The following is a 16610-nucleotide window of genomic DNA, read 5'->3' as shown; positions in this document are numbered from 1 at the left end:
TCCTTCCTTCCTTCCTTCCTTCCTTCCTTCCTTCCTTCCTTCGACTTTAGGAACATGCCACATGTTCAGTAGTTGAGAGATCAGAGGAAAGGATATCTGATTTTTGTGACAAAACTCTTTGTTCTGTGTTCAGAGCACCTTCAGGGGAAGCCACTCATTGTGGTGGGCAGGTTTCATGTGAGATTTAACTTAGGCTTTTCCTGGCTGGGAGTAAATATGCCAAAATGGGATCTCTTATGTTTGAGAGTGGATCAATAAAATAATTTTATGGCTTTCAAAGGGATTATGCATCTGCTCCCATCTGGGCAACAACGTCCTAGCAAGTTTAATATTTCATCAGAAGGGAATGCATATCTTATGATGGTCTTGTGGGGTAGGTCCAGTTTCTTGCAGACCTGTCACTATCACAAGGAAATCCTTGTGGAGGACAAAGTCTCCAAAATCTACATCTCTTCTGTCCTGTAGGTGCTAGAACTGGGGTAAGGGGAAGCCTGGCATGTCTTTTCCCCCTTTTTGGGTTGACTGAGGAGCAAGGTAATTGCAAGGGCCAAAGTGCACCTTCCATTGACTTTTTGCTGTAGCCAGGATTGGGCTAAGACGGTCTTCGGGAAAAACAGTGCATGGTGATGCAGATACATCAGTGCCCTCTCACTTGAGAACACAAATTGCAAGAAATTTAAAAAGAAATAAGAGATGTTTTGGCTCAGATATTCCAAATCATTTCATGTAGCTTGAAGAGATCAAACAAAATATTTTGTTATTTTGGCGCCAATTATTTTGGCACTTCCAATTCCATTAAGAAGTTTGATGATCTGACTTCTTGTCCAGATACATGAAGAAATATGAATGCTTTAGTATTGAAATTGTCATGTGTAGGAAGATATGATTTTGATCATCTCTACTTAATAGAGTACTTGACAGAAAAAGAAAAAAAAAATAGGTGACATTTCTGTGCTGCCCCAGGAGACTGCAATTCCTTTGCTGTAACAGATCTCCAAAGCAATGAGCTCTGGACTTTTTGCTTGTTGAGCAGTCCAGAGTTTTTATGCATGAACTTTTTCCCATCTTTCCCATGCCAAAAATGCATGCTGGGATCCTCCTGTCTGCGTCACACTGCTGTCTGCATCTGGGGTCATGCTAGTTGGGGTCCCATCAGCCTTGTACATGGAGAAATAGTGGGCTCAGCACAGTACAGCATGGCACAGCCAGATCCTTGGTGCTCACCTGAGAAAACTCAAAGCAAAGTTTAATAACTGGATAGCAATAAGCTGTATTTAAGCCAGTGACCTCCAAGGTGAAAGGCCCCATAAACCATTACTAATTTCCTGAATCATCTAGCCCTCTCATTATGAATATTCCCACGTGGCTTTAACAGCTTTTTGATTTTTGAGCAGCACTGAAAAATAATAATAATAGCAGCAGCAGAAGTTCTCAGGGTCAAAAACCCTTAACCAAACAGCCAAAGAACAAACGAGCTGGACAAGTCATACAGTATTTCTCTTTCAGTGTTTCTCTGACTCACAAAAGCTCCACTGAAGTTTGTTTTCTGTGTTGTACCTTGATTACCTAAACTTCCTGGGTACTAGATGTATGTTCCCTCTTGTTTGGAAGTGATAGCTTTTACTGAGCTCTCTCTACCACATTTATAGATCATTACATAGCCAGATAAATGTGAATCCCTTTGCTCCAACCAGTGGCATGCAAAGCCTCTTCTTCAGAAAGAATAACTCAATTGTTAAGAAAAATGACAAGGATGCACAGCTTCATCACACACTAGTGATTTACTGTTATCTTGCCACAGAACTGTGTGGGAAAAGCAATCTCATGCCCTAGAGTTCCAATCTACTGCAGCACATTCAGGATGTCTGAGCTCTTGAGAGCATTTGCTGGTATAGTGAATTAAATTTAGAGCTGTGTAAATCCGGCTTTGGATTTAGATTTGTGAGATTCACCTTTGACCTGGCTTTGGCTGGAGATTTGGATGCCTGTCTGGTGCAAATATGTGGTCAGTCTGCATTTTATGCTACCTTTCAGCACACCAAAGAATAGTATTTCTACAAGCCTGAAGAACATCACCTACTCATCACTCTTTTTTTTTTTTTTGGCTGTGACATCTGCTTACAATTATAGCCCCTCTTTTCTGTAAAATCAGGTATCTGGGGTAAGAATAATTTTAATTGAATGTCCTTGATGCAAGCAGCAAACTAGGATAATAACATCAAACATCGATATGTTCTACATAAAGATCTGAGTAAGCAGATTAATGTACAGACTTAAAGTAAACCTACTGACAGTCCACAGCTCAGACAGCAAGAAAGATGTGGGTCATCAGGGAAGTTTGGGTTTGCACTGTCATATCTGTTGGGTTTTCCATTTGTTTCTCGAAAACAGGCAGGTTCATTGAGGAGAGAGGTTCTGGCTACCCAGAAAGGCAGTGGAGAACACTGTCTCAGGAAAGACCTTCCCAGGACATTTTAACAATTAAGAACCAGACGCTGCCTTGAGACAAGGAATGCCCTCATAGGCCAGGCGAAACCAGCAGAACCGCTCTGTGGCCTCCATGTGGTCGGCACCCTCCAGCTCATCCTTCCGCCTGGTAATTGGCACCCAGACACGGGCACCTATGTCAAAAGCTGCATCTCTTTCCTAATCTCGTTTCAAAACACGCCACCACCTCAGCTGTCCAGACTTCCTGTGCTAATGGTTGCCATGACGTGCATTCTCTCTTTGATCCCTTTTTGGGGACACCCTTCCATCTGCAGCAGTGATTATCCCGATCAGAACTTCCTGCTGAGGAAGTCCGTCTGCTAAAAGGAAGAGGCAGACAAATGGAAAGCCAGCCAAAGTCCTCACTGTGTTCAGTGCAAACAGAATAACACTACGCATGTTCAAAAAATCAAATTAAATAAAAATGATTAAATGAAAGAAAACAAAGTGAAATAAAATAAATAAGATATCCCAGAAGGTATTTCTGCCCTTCTAAGAAAGACAAGAAAGTAATAATGTAATTCTTCAGACTGTATCTACATCACAGACTATGAGCAATAAATTCATCTGTTGAATCTCAGAGGAATGAAGATGAATTAACTGGCTCTGATCTTGAAATGAGGATAAGCCCCTCAGAGCAAGACCTGAAAAGAGCACCCACTGCCTGCAAATTTCTCAGGCTCTGGGAAGCAAGAGGCAGCTCCTGGAGCAGACCGGTGCCTGTCCCCCAGCTTTGTGCCCACCCTCCAGCTGCAGGATGGGTGTTCATTGTGGAGTCGGTGCTCCACAAGCCCAGGCACATTGCTGCTGCCACCACTGTGGCCATCTTTCTCGGACTCATCTGTCATTGGCTTGTTCTTTGTCCAAGTTCTGAGCACGGTGGGTCCCGGTGATGGCTTTGTGGTTGCATGGAGCAGGAGCAGGCACTCACAGCAGTGAAATGGGCAGACCATTGTCTCTGCCTTCATCTGCTGGGACCCCACAGCCCCGACACGTGGACCTCTCACCCCTCAACTCAAGATATTTTATTGGCTGCTGCTTAGCCTGCACAATGCTACAATCTTGTTATTGCAATATTCTCTGCCTCATTATTTTAAAACACTAATTATTAGGCTCTGGGTCAGGTTACAGTTAAACAAAAGGCACTACAGCAATTGCCGGCAGATGCCCCATGCAGATCTCGCATGGAGGATCCACAGTGCTGCTTTCCCATGCACCATGACTCTGCAGGGTGCAATCTGCATATCTTGGAGGAACACAGCACAGGAAGGTGGTCATTAAGGGCCTGGTGATACACATAGATGTTTTGGCAGCTTTGCCACACACAGAGAGCTCTGTGGGTTTGCTGTAGCTGAAGATCTGGACCTGGTTCAGCCAGAAGGCAAGACAAGGAAAAGGGAAAAACAAAAAGTGTGTGAGAAGAGCAGCTTACTGAAATAATAGTCTTTTCCACCTACGGCACACAAGGGACAACACCAAATTTGGGATCATGTTCCCATCTCCCATTTCTCCTTTTCCCAAAGCTGATGTGAGAGTATGTCCCTCCGACCTGGGCAGGGAAGCAGAGTTGGAAAGGATATGGAAAACATTCACTGGGCTGCACCAAATGAAAAACTGTAAGAAACATAAACACACATCTTATTTCGCAGGCATTATGCTCACAGGGGCACCCCTACAGCTGTCGGTGGAAAGATAGCTTCTGGTGTGCTGAAAGTTACAGATGTTTGCATGAGCTCCCTATCTCTACCAAAAGCCCTTCTCCAGGGCTCTTGAGACTGCTTCCTCCATGTCACTGCTCCCTTCCCTAGGGATTTTCTGCCCTTCTTGTACATGTAAACACCCTGGCAAGAGAGGAGAGAATGGCTTCCAGAAGGTGGTAACTGCAGCTCTTTCCTCTGTGGACTTAAGGCTTCCCTCTGTCTTTTCCACCAGCCACACATTTCCACAAGGATTTCTATGCCCAGGACTCTCTCCGTTTCCAAGCCTAGTGGTGTAAAAGAAAGCAGACAAGGAAATCACCTACTCAGAGCTTATTGGGAAGAGAAATCCATGCTGGGCAAGTTCAGAGCAGAGGATGATGTAGTTCACATAAAAATTGTGGAACTGAGTAAGAGTCGGGAATGGGCTTTGAATATCTCAATCACCAGCTAAAATGCCAAGAGCAATATGAAATAAAGCAACAACTGTGAAAATGAGAGGAAGCAAAGTACATTTTCTTTTCTTCCTGATAGACTCAGTTTTGGACTCTTCAGTGACAGTCTATTAATTTTCTGTGTGTTTTGGCATCAGAAACCATATGAACACACACAGACATATATTCTGCTGAATCTTAAAACTTAGTTTTAATGTTAAAAAGTCAAGGGCTTTCACATCAACAGCTCTTTGTACACACTGTAAAAATATAAATATTTTAAAACACCCTTAAAGCCGAAGCTATTACCACCCCCATCTGGATTCCCCACAGTGAGGCAGAAACACGAGCACTCATCATCACACATCTGGCCGGGCCGAATCATCTTGCCAGAGGGAGCTTCTGGGGAGCAGGACTTATTCAGGCAGGACAGGGCCGACACAGCAGCTCTGCTGGGTGTTGGATTGTCACCCAGTGACCCACTCTTTACCAAGGTCCATGTGTTTTGTTTTTCTGGCATAGTATAACTGACCCTTAAACAAGCTCCCCAAAAGTTCTCGTTTTACATGCCGTGGTCTGAATCAAGGGCATGACTGTACTTGAGATGGGCTGGTAGCTTCCTCAAAGATCCTTTTCTTCAGCTTTGCTTCAGCTCAGGCATCCCATGGGCTTTCCCTCTGCCTTCCTCTCTGTGTTTATCTCTTGGTTCGCTGAGAGGGCGTAAGTCCTCATGTCTGTGCTCTTTTGTTCCTTCATTTGCTCTGCTGATTTGCACACCATCCCTCTTTGTTTGCTGGGGTATTTTCTTGCTCTTCCCTCAAAGCCTGCCTGCTGAGTTGATACCACTGCCCGTGGAGCTCAGCCACCTCACCCCTGCGTTTGCACCACGTGGCACAAAGAACAGCCAGCCTGACACCCGAGACAGACACTTTCCACCTCTGTGGCTCTTGGGAGGCTGTGAGAGCTGCTCTTCCCTCTGCCCAAGGCATCCACCCCGGGCACAGCTCGCCCAGCCCAGCCTTGCACAATGTCCCCGTAGTGTCACCGGGGCCGGGCTGTACCTGAGCTGAGCAGAGGAGACAGCGAGCCTGGCTGTGCCATCAAGAGCAGGGGGTGAGAGCTCACCTTCCAAAGAGCTGCCCGTGCTCTGGACGCGGTGTGGGGAAGGTAGTGCAACCGACTCTGCAGATATACCCAAACTTGCTCAGTTTTGGGCTAATCCCTGTCACGGCTCACTAGCGGCCTGCAGACAGCAGTGAAGAGGCCTGCAGGCCACCACTTCTTCCCGGCTGCACTGCCACTTGTCTGCATTTAGATCCTATCATCAGGCCTTAGTATGAAATAAGATTTCCCAACCTGGGGAGCAACGTGGGGAGGATCCTTTGATTCATAAGGGCCAATATGAAAGAAGAAGCAGAGATTGGATCTTCTGGGGGGGAAACAAAAGGTCTCTTGTATTATACTCCTCAAGTCTGAACAGACATGCATGCATTCCAAATTGACACAAAAAGAGAAATTCACAGAGTGCATAACTAGATGTCCCACCTTTTACTTTATTTAATTTTGCTTTGCTTCATTTGGTTCAGGCACAGTAGCTATCCACAAGGCCGTCCCAGTGTCTGACAGGCAGCGCGGAGGGGATGTCACAGTGGGCAGAGGTGGGCACCCCGATGAAGCACATCCCTCCTCCTGGGGCTGGTGGGGCCCTCTGCCCACACTGCCCGGCTGCCTTCTCGAGGGCTGGCATCACTCTGGAGGAGTGACACCAACACAGAGGGCATTCAGAGGGAGGCCCAGCCTCCCCCTTGTGCAATTATTACACAGAAGTATGCTTTTCTTTCTACAAGCAAAGACACGAAAACAACCATCGAAGTAGAAATATAGTCCAGAGTAAATACAAGTAATTTCCAGTTGGAGCAGTGCTGTGTTTATCTATCTTTCATACATGTGGAACAGGTGAGTTTACGGCTCTGCTTTATCAGCTAAAAATCTCTGTTCAAAAAGTTGCTTCCAACCTCCCGAGTCTCATAAAGATATGCTTCATGCCCATTTTCCACCCTTTTTTTACTACCTGCTTTATACAAGGCCATTGTACAGCTATAATCAGTCATATTTCTTATTGCCTATTTCCCTATATAAAACCCCACATACAAAAACCTTAATATGAACCGCAATATATACTTATTTACTACAGAATTAATCTTTGAAATATGTAGCTGTGACTTCCAGCTACTGCAAAACGTGTCACCAGCTCTGCCAGTTTTTACATCTGCCTGTTCAACCCATGAAGCTGGGGATGTTTCAGGATCTGTCAGACCTGCTCAATAAACTATGCTGATCTTTTCATCTTCTCGATTTCCTGAGTCATCTCAGCTCTGGACCTCAGCTGCCATATGGAGTCCTGCTTTGTGAAACAATCTAAAACACACTTTCAGCTCGTAAATGTGTTTTTGTTTATAACTATAAAGGATACTTCCTGGTTGTTCAGTAGGGCTTTTTTTTTAAAAAAAAAAAAAAAAAAAAAGATATATATATTTATGTATATATGAATTAAAATGTCAAGTTATATGTTATGTTATTGTGCTCATACCAGCTTGATTGTCATACAATTTCTCATGAATAATAAAGAAAGCACTGCTTTAAACCGAATGCAAATCCTGATTCTCAACTAGAAATTGCTTTTAGTCTCTTGTTTTCTAGATAACATTTTGCTGAATATGTTTTCCTGATGCTTTTAAGAGAAATTCTAAAGTCTTAACAATATGTACTACCGTATCATACTGTGAGTTAAAAAATAAATAAATAAATAAAAGCACCTGGAAAGTGATGTGTCTCAATCTCAGCATCATTTATTTTCATACAGGAATTTTTCTTAGACTCCACCTTTTTTTGCATCTTTCAGCAACACTGAAATGCTGTTTTTCATTAGTTAACTATAGCTGCTCACACTGGTGCTTCAGAGTGGGGCGGGAAACCACATATGCGGTGCTTGCAAATCTCAGTGACTTTGTGGCTTGGACTTCAGTGAATAATTGAAAATTGCACATACTCAAGGTTGACATATTGTATCTCTTCCAAAAATATTTCAGGACTTTTTATATTGCAGCTCTGAAAGACTCAGTTAATTTTCTCTATTCTGATAACATGTCAGAGTTTATGAAAAACGGAGAAGGGCAAAGTCAGTGTGAGTCTGAACTAGTCTGTACTATACATGGGACAATACAGGCTCTTAAAAATCTTGACCTGTGATGACGGAAGGAGGCTGTAGGGTCTTCCTGCTGCCCCCAGCCCAGCTTTCACCATAGCTTGCTCTGTCTGAGGCCACAGAGCAGCACAATGCAGGACCAGCTGCTGATGCCACCCAGTCAGGAGCTTCCAACAAGCCTTGGATTCTGAGTGCATGGTGATGAGAGATGTGCCAAGGACTTTCAGCCCTAAAAACAGATCTGGAATGGAAAATACCAACCCCACAGCCAGGCAGCACGGAGTGCTGTGGTACTGGGAAGCCACATAAAGACACCCCTGGGCACCAAAAGTGCCTTCCATGCCCAGCCTTGCTGCCCGAGGCTAAGGATGATGCTTGTTCTGGAGTTAGGGTGCTAGAGATGTACCACATCACTTCAACAGTGGTTTTTGCAGCTTCTGAGGAGCGCCCTATCTTTCCAAGGTGACTGCACCAAGTAGTTCCGATACCTTGCTTTTCATCCTCTGTGATGATGCCAGAACTTTGCTTTTCTCTGTCCCTGGCAAGCAACAGGATGGGTTGGTGCCGCTGCTGGCCAGGAGGGGCTCCAGAAGGCCCAAGGGGCCATGCTGTGGGCAGGGGCTGTGTAGGGGAGGTAGCAGGGGTTCTCTCACTGCCCAGGATCAGGCCTGGGCTCCTGGTTGGGATCCAGGCGGGCGCTGCTGGGAGGTTCCTCTCTGAGCCCATCCTGCTGCAGCTCCTGCAGCCCTCGACAGCTGCAAGCACCACGACACATCACAGCAGCACCATGCTTCTGCTGTGCAGATGTGGCCATGCGCTGCCTCGGACCTACAGGGAGCAGAGGGACATCAAACGAGCATATGCCTCAGCAGCCACCCCTCCATCAGCCAGCTGTCCCGCACGCTCAGAGCCATATACACCTCCAGCCCCCCAGGCCCTTCTGCAGGGAGCTGCCTTGCAGCAGGGACAGGCTGGGCACCAAAATGCAGCCTGCTCTGCTGGCAAACCGCGGCTCGGCCAAGTGAGTTATTAGGATGGCAACAGGGGATGCTGCGAGACAAATCCCAGGGGGTCTCACTGGCACCTCAGAATCAGTGTGGAGGGAGGGATCTGATGTTCAAAGCTGATGGGAGTTTTGTAGCTAGAGGTTAAATCAACATGGGCTCTTCAGCCTGGAAAGGAAGCAGCACAGAGTCAGTGTGGCAGAGGCCATTGAAATCACAGACAAACAGAAACAGCCTCACTTAATTCATTGTCACGTAGCACAAGTAATAGGTGGCACAACGGAAAGCCAAACCTCCTGGACTTAATTCCCTTTCACCCAGCACAGAATCAAACTGTGAAACTCATTGTCAGAAGATAATCTGCCAGAAAGTGTAAACAGACTCAGAACGTGTTAGACGAAGGAGGGATCTAGCAAACACCATGCAATCTTCATCCTGGGAGGCCTTTAAACTCTCACTGTTAGGAGGTTATGCTGGTAAATTTACCCCATTTTGCTACATTTGTAAGCTTCCAGTACTATCAGAGCACCGGACTCAATAGATCTGTGAGCTGATTCGGGACAGCTGTTATGCTGGCATGTTCACAGAACAGTTGTAAGATTATTTAATATTTGTTGTATATTATTTTGCATTTCAAAATCAAAATCATGTTTTTCACAAATGTATATAAAGGAACTAATTTGCTACCATAAAAAATAAGTCATGATCATGTGTTTGAAATCACTGTGAAGCTAATGAGGAAAAAGTTTCTCCTCATTATATCAGGATGAGGAGAGAAAATAACTACATAAAAATGCAAAGGAGTATAATTCCCAAGAAGAGGGCAAATCACAGCACATTTTTCTTTCCTGATGAAAATGCAATGTTATTGAAATGCAGTTAGGATAACAGTCCCAAACGTGTTGTGGAGTAAGAAACAATCAGTTTTACTCCAGATTATTTCTTGCTCCTGAACTGCAGTTCCCTAAGGCCTGAAACCCATGAAGACAGGAAGCAGATACAAGGAGGGACTGGTCAGTGGGTGACAGGCGATGTCCTTTCCAGAGTTTGTCACACGGAAGGAATGCAAATCATCCTTGACAGCTTTGTGAGGCACAGAGATTTGAACAGAAGGAAAAGATCTGCAATTGTGGTAAAATTGTGGTGAAAGCCCCACACATTCAGAGGACGCTTCAGCTAATTCCTGTGAGCTGGGACCAGTAGTTACTTGAGCTTAGCTGGTGGTGTTTTTAGTCTCAGTTTGTACTTCTGTTAGTTTTCTTCTTTTGTGCTCTTCAGTTGACCAATGCACCACTGTGGAGCACGATAAGCACCACAAATCTATGCTTGTACGGCTCCAATCAGGCAGGCATTTGGCAGAAAAATGTTCCTATGAAAACTCACTCAGTTACATCGTACTGTATGAAGCTTTCTGTTTCTGGGAAAATACAGATGGTCTGAGGTGACATGAAGTGAAGCATGACCTCTTCTGAGACTTAAGGGTCTGAGGACTGAAGTCCCTGTATCTCCTCTCTGTGCCGCTGGTTGCAGCATCCCCACCAGCCCACAGCGTGACATGGCTGCAGCCTTCTCAGCCCACCTCTGGCTGAGCCACCTGACCAAAAATTGGGCTGGGGGCAAGTTGAGCACCATCTTCAGTTTTTGCCCTGTACTTGGTTGGAAGTCCCAGGGCAGCTGTTGGCGCCACGGAGATCTGTGGGCTCACATCCTACAAAGGAAAGGAGCAGGATTTTGAAGAGGGGAAATGGGCACAGTGCCCCAGCCAGGCCCTCTCCTGCCACCACCCAGCCCGTGAGGACTCATCGCCATCAGAAGCATCCCTTGAACTACACCTGTCAGGGCAACCTCCAAGGCCAGGTTTGCTGATGTAAGGAAAGGCAGGCTCCCTGTGATCTGCAGCAGCAATGGAGCAGTGTCCCGGGCAGGGGCAGCTTCTCCAAGAGGCACCCAGCCTTACAGCAGCTGAGGAAAGTGGCTATGAATGTAACTGCTGGCTTCCTTAAAACCATTGAGCAGCCCCCATTAACCCATATTCTAAGGAGCAAAACATATTGGGTTGTTGTTTTTGTTTGTTTGTTTTCTTTTCTTTCTTTTTCTTTCTTTCATTTTTTTTTTGACTTGTGCCTGGCCTTGACCTTGCTGTGAAGCACTTCCATACGTCACCCATACTGACTTCTCTGTATCAGAGGCAGGGCTGGAGCACACAGCTCATCTACGCTGAAACTGCTCAGAAACTATGTTGCCTGGAAAAAAAAGATCCAGCGCGAGCGATTTTTCTTTGTCAGATTTCTGAGCAGAATATCCAACACTTGAATGTTTTTTTTTCTGAGAACCAAAACCTTCTTGGCTTTGTGATGTCCATTTAAAAAGAAATTAAGCAGATGCATTGGGGAAATCAGACACTTCCTGTGAACAACAGTTTTCATGAAATGTGCCTTTGTATCAAAACACGTTTAGCTCTACCATTAGTTGACCAAGAGTCCTACAGTCCTGTATTTTTGAGTGAACTCAGAGGTGGCTTACAGGTCAAAACAGTATAACCAGCACGTGACATGAAGGAGCAGCAGTGAACTGATCTCAAACGTCACTACAAGACAGCTATCCCAAACTAAGCTGCAGCCATAATGCCTGGGAGCTATGCCTGTTTCTCAGTCTTAGGTCATCTCCTATAACGCAAAGGGTGGCACTTTTTATGTAAAAAGTTGTAAATCCTCAGTCCTAGTTCATTAGCTAAGGAAAAAGACTGTTCTTCAGGACAACAGAATCTACCTACAATCCCTTACCCTCCTTGACCATAACGAGTGAAGTGACCCCTTTGGCTGGAACAGTACCTTCCTGTAATTCACCTCTCCGAGAAACGACATTTGCAAAGGAATTTGGAAGGAAGAATAGAAGGGGCAGTCTTCTGTGTGTTACTCACAAAACAAAATCCATCTGTACAGACAGCTCGCCAAAATAGGTCGCCACTCTTTTCAGATTTGTAAAGAATCACAGTTTGAGCATATTATATCATCCCCATAGAGATCCTGGAGCTTGGCTTACCCACAGTGGGAAAGTGTTGAGTTTCTGAGTTCAGCTCTCCACCTTCCCTTCCCTACTGAGGCTGAGATACCCTTCTGAGTAATTTTAAGCTCCTTTTGCTTGGAGAAAGAAAAAGCAACAGTGATCTCCCACACTGCACCCACTCATTGTGCCCAAAAGAGCATTTGAATTTAAAGCTCTTTGATCCCTTGCTTCCCATCCATTTAGCCATAAGCAATAAAATATTTTTAAATACTTTATATAAATTATTGTTGTACCAAGATGTGAAAAAGCATTTTCAGCTGAAGTTTGCAAAATATGCAGCGTACGCTTTTCCTAGAATATATCCTCTGGAGAAATGACATATATGTTCTGTAAAAGATGGCTCCAGATACAAAGAAGTACTCTCATAATAGGAAGAAAAACCTGCATGTTGTAAGAGCTGTGAAGGCTCTATCTCCTTTGACATGGAGAAAGCTCCCTTCTCTTTAAATATAAGATCAATTCATTTGAAATAAAACATTAAGTAGAAAACTGTGAATTTCACAAGACACTGTCAAAGATGCATAGACTCTGCCATAGGGATCTCAAGGGAACATTGGTTGGTTTAGCTTATTCTCCTCAGGGCTGGGTTTTAGTCTGTTATTAACTGTGAGCATTCTCTTCTACAGAGAAATGCAAGTCAGTCTTGAGGCATGAAGACTTTGACTGAGGCAAAGGACCAGAGAGGCAGAAAAGAGCCTCAGCTGCAGCTGAATAAACTGATTAGGACTGGCAAAACACTGCTGTGGGTATACTTGTGCATGCCTCTGCATGCAGATAGAGATCAGTCTTATTGGAGAGCAACTGACCAGATACTTTTGTTCAACCAGGATAAACTCATTAGTTAATCTCTCTCTCTCTCTTTTCTTTCTTTCTCTCTCTCTTTTCTTTCTTTCCTTCTTTCTTTCTTTCTTTCTTTCTTTCTTTCTTTCTTTCTTTCTTTCTTTCAGCAGGAATCTGTGCTCTCATATACCACGATCACAAATGATGGCCACCTATGGAAAGAAAATTGTCACTTGTCACTTGCAGCTGTGTACCTACAGTTTGCCTCTGTTTTACACAGGCATGGTTGCCAAAGTGGCGCAATTATGGATTTCCAGTTTCAAAATGTATTCACTGCTGTTTTTCTGTGTGCTTTTTTTCTCCACAGATAATGCTCACTTAAAGGTCCCACCTCCCCTCTGCTTTCCTTGCCCTGGTTCCCTTGCCCTGGTGTGATGGGATTTCCCTCTCTCTCCCACTATCTGCCTGCACTGCCATCTCCTTTCATACACAAGGATGGCAGAAATACACAGTGATGACTATGTTGCTGTTTCCAGGGGAAAATGCTGATAAAGGACTCTTCACAGAATCACAGAATCACACTTGAACCAAACTCTATGTTCTTTAAGGCAGTCCTGTTCTTCTCAGCAGCTGCAGACTTTGAGATCACTTGTTATTTGTGAGGTTAGTAAGGAAGCAGTTTTTTAACTCCTTCTCCAGACACAGAGTTTGAGCAGTCTTGGTAAGTCTTACAACATCTATGAAGTACTGCCTTAGCCCAAAGAGAATAGCTAGACAGAAGCACCACCTCGCCGAAGATGAGCAGAATGCCTGGGGTTGGGTGAAGTCTTCTTAGTTGGAATTTAAAGTTTTCAGGTCTCTCCTCTTCAGTTTTGCTTGAGTCTTATGGATCCTAGGTCAAAATTGCAGAAAATCGCATATAGTCTGAGTAGCAAGAACTTCAGTCCATAAAAAATTCCTAGGCTTTCAAAGACATCAGTAAAGTAGGAATGGAGATTTGTAGTGTAAGAATGGGAAAGGTAAGTGATTCAAATGCTGAGCGTTTTTGTTTGCTTGCTTGTTTTTTAGGTTGTTTGTTTATTTTTTATTTATTTTTTATTGGTGGGTAGTGAAAAGCTTCACTGCACTTCAGCTCTACTGTGGGCATTGCTGTCGGCACCTCATTTTCTTAAACCCGGATGATATGAAAGAAACGTTAGCAGAATGCATTTACCTTTCTCCTTCTTTTTTTTCCTTTTATTTTTATTATTTTTTCTCTTCTGTCTCTGCTTTCCTCTTAAATGCTGAACCACTTTTCTGTTGTTATCCTTCCCACCAAATGGAAAGATTCAAGTATGTGAGTTTTGGGGACAGTCTCCCAGCAAGGCACCAAAGCAGGCTAGTGAACTTCTCTGGAGTATCCCTGAGCCAACCACACACTGGCTTTGGCTCTCTGGAGCCTGCAGCCATAAACAAATTCTTTCAGAGAACCTTTGTTACATTGCATTTGATTTATGTTTCCAGTTAGAGTAGATTTTTTTAGCTCATTTCCCAGCTCTGCTTTACTGCTGTTTACATGCCATCTCAATTTCTCAGTTGCATTTAATAAGCAGGTTACTTTTTAAGAATGTCTTTTTGTTTTGTGGAGTCTGGCTCAGATTCCAAGACTGGGACAAAATGGATGCTTATAGGGCTCCCCACCCCTTAACTTTTAGGGAGTGAAGATACCTCAGCCCCACTCATCAGCCTGCATTTAAGGAACAGACGTCTCTGTTAACAGCTCTGAAGAAATCTCTTTGTGCTGCACATTTCTATTGTTTTTCCAAAAGGTCTCATGCACTCCATTCACCCCTGAGTTCCCATAAAATGTCTTATGGTATATTTCACAATAACCAAGTAATAATCTGTATCATGATTGTGACTTTTGATAATGAATAGAATTCTTCACATATATACACACTATTAGCTTCGGCAGCAATATAATTATCATCTGACTTGTTGAGTCAAAGAACTGGTCTTTCAAGAATACGCTGCAGCTAGAGCAGCAGGCAAGCCTCACCCTTCTCATGGCCAAGCCAAGCATTCCTGGAGGAATTTTCCAGGCTGTCCTCCACGCAGACAGGTAGCAGACGACAGGCCTTAACGAAGCACCTACTCTAGGAGATGTGGAGTAGCTGCTTCCTAACTTTACAGCTGCACATTTTCTATGCTTTTTTGTGGACCACGGTTCTGTAAATTGACTGTGATGTTAGATATGACTAGGGGTAAATGTAGTGTTATAGGTTCACATAGGGGTGCTTTAGGCTGCAAATAACACAAGATTACAGTCTTGAACTGCTATGTGAAAGATTCCTGCACAGCAGATGCTAATGAACCATTCTCCAGATCCACCATAAACAGCACAGGAAGCAAGTGCAAGGCTTAAACTGCAATGAGGGTGATCTAGGCTGAGAGCAGTATCTTCTCTCCCCTGCCCAAAGGGAGAGAGACACAGCGCTGCATTGCCTGGGAAGGACTGGAGGTCCCTCCTGTAAGAACGTCCAAGAACTGGTTAGGCAAGCAGCTGTCAGGGATGCTGCAAGTGCAGCACTCTGATTGCTGGGCTTGGGGGATGAGACTAGATGACCTCTGGGACCTGCTCAGTACCCCTGTGCATCTGCATGTGTGCAGTCCTACCCTTTAAAGAGCTGCTTCACCCTGCAGTGGAAAGTGATTTACTTACTACATTAATCTTGGTATATGAACAAAGCAAACAGTTCTGGCATGGCAATCACTTTTGATTTTATTAGATAGTTTCAAATGCTACAGAAGCAGAAGAGATCTGACTTGCAGTGGTATGCAAAAACAAGATACACTAATAAGAATAATAATTCTGAATTCTGTTGGCTTCAAGAAGCATAAACGTGTGTTTGTTTGTCTGTATGTCCTCCTTCATCCATGTCTACGGAGAAAAAGGACCACTGAAGTTGTACAAGGATCCCTAAATAGCCAGCATACTTGGTACTTCCATGTAACCATGTCACCTCTTCATCAGCCATCCTTACACAATCACCTCCTGGTCTTTCTGCCAGTTTATTCTGTTCTGTGGCTTTCCTGCGAGGGAAGTTCACTGCAGGGAAAGCTCTTTCTGCTCTAGCTGGGCTCTCTCTAGCTGTCCTGCCTTTTGCTTAGGCTGGTGAGGTGAAGCTGCCTTTCTATGCAAAGTGGTTGGTCCAGTTCAGGAAGGGATAAAGATTCAGTACATTTGTTATAATCAAATCTGCATCTAGGCTGCTCTAACAAGTAGTCTATTGGTTGACATGGTAACAGCTAACAACACGTAGATAATGTATACCCTTTTTATTCTCATTTAAAATGCATGAGATTTTCATAGGACATCATGGAGAATGAGTGGTGGGTGATTCAAGGGAAGGAAAATTGGAAGTGAAATGTTGGGATGCTCCAGTTCCTTTGAGGATTTCATCTGTAGCTTGCCTATTTATTGGTTGTTTGTAAGACTAGAGAAATTCACCACTACTTGTTTCATGACCTACATTTACATTTGTGACCTCCAGCTCCTCCCTTGTTTGAGTCTGTATCCTCCATGCACTACTGAAATGGAGCCTCCAATTGTTCCTGCAAAACCACCACAGCTGGAAGTCTCACAGATGTGCTTTTCTCACTCTGGCTACTCATTAGCAGCTTCAGGCTGCAGCTCACTTTATTGTTCAGGTTTGATCACAGTTCACTGAGGTGCAGAATATGAGGGAAGACAAATAATGAAAATCATATGTCACTTCCCTGTGATCCGGATTGGCTAATCTCCTCACTTCAGGCTGCAGACAGGATCAGTTCACCTCAGTTCAGTAGAAACTGAACTGGTTCCTCTGAGAAAGAAGCTGTACGTGAAATAACCTGATCCATCTGGAAAGACTCGAGTTAAAAAAAAAAAAAAAAAAAAAAAAAAAAAAAAAAAAAA

Source organism: Oxyura jamaicensis, chromosome Z (assembly GCF_011077185.1).
Source record: "Oxyura jamaicensis isolate SHBP4307 breed ruddy duck chromosome Z, BPBGC_Ojam_1.0, whole genome shotgun sequence".
NCBI lineage: Eukaryota > Metazoa > Chordata > Aves > Anseriformes > Anatidae > Oxyura > Oxyura jamaicensis.
Note: the sequence above shows the minus strand (reverse complement) of the source record.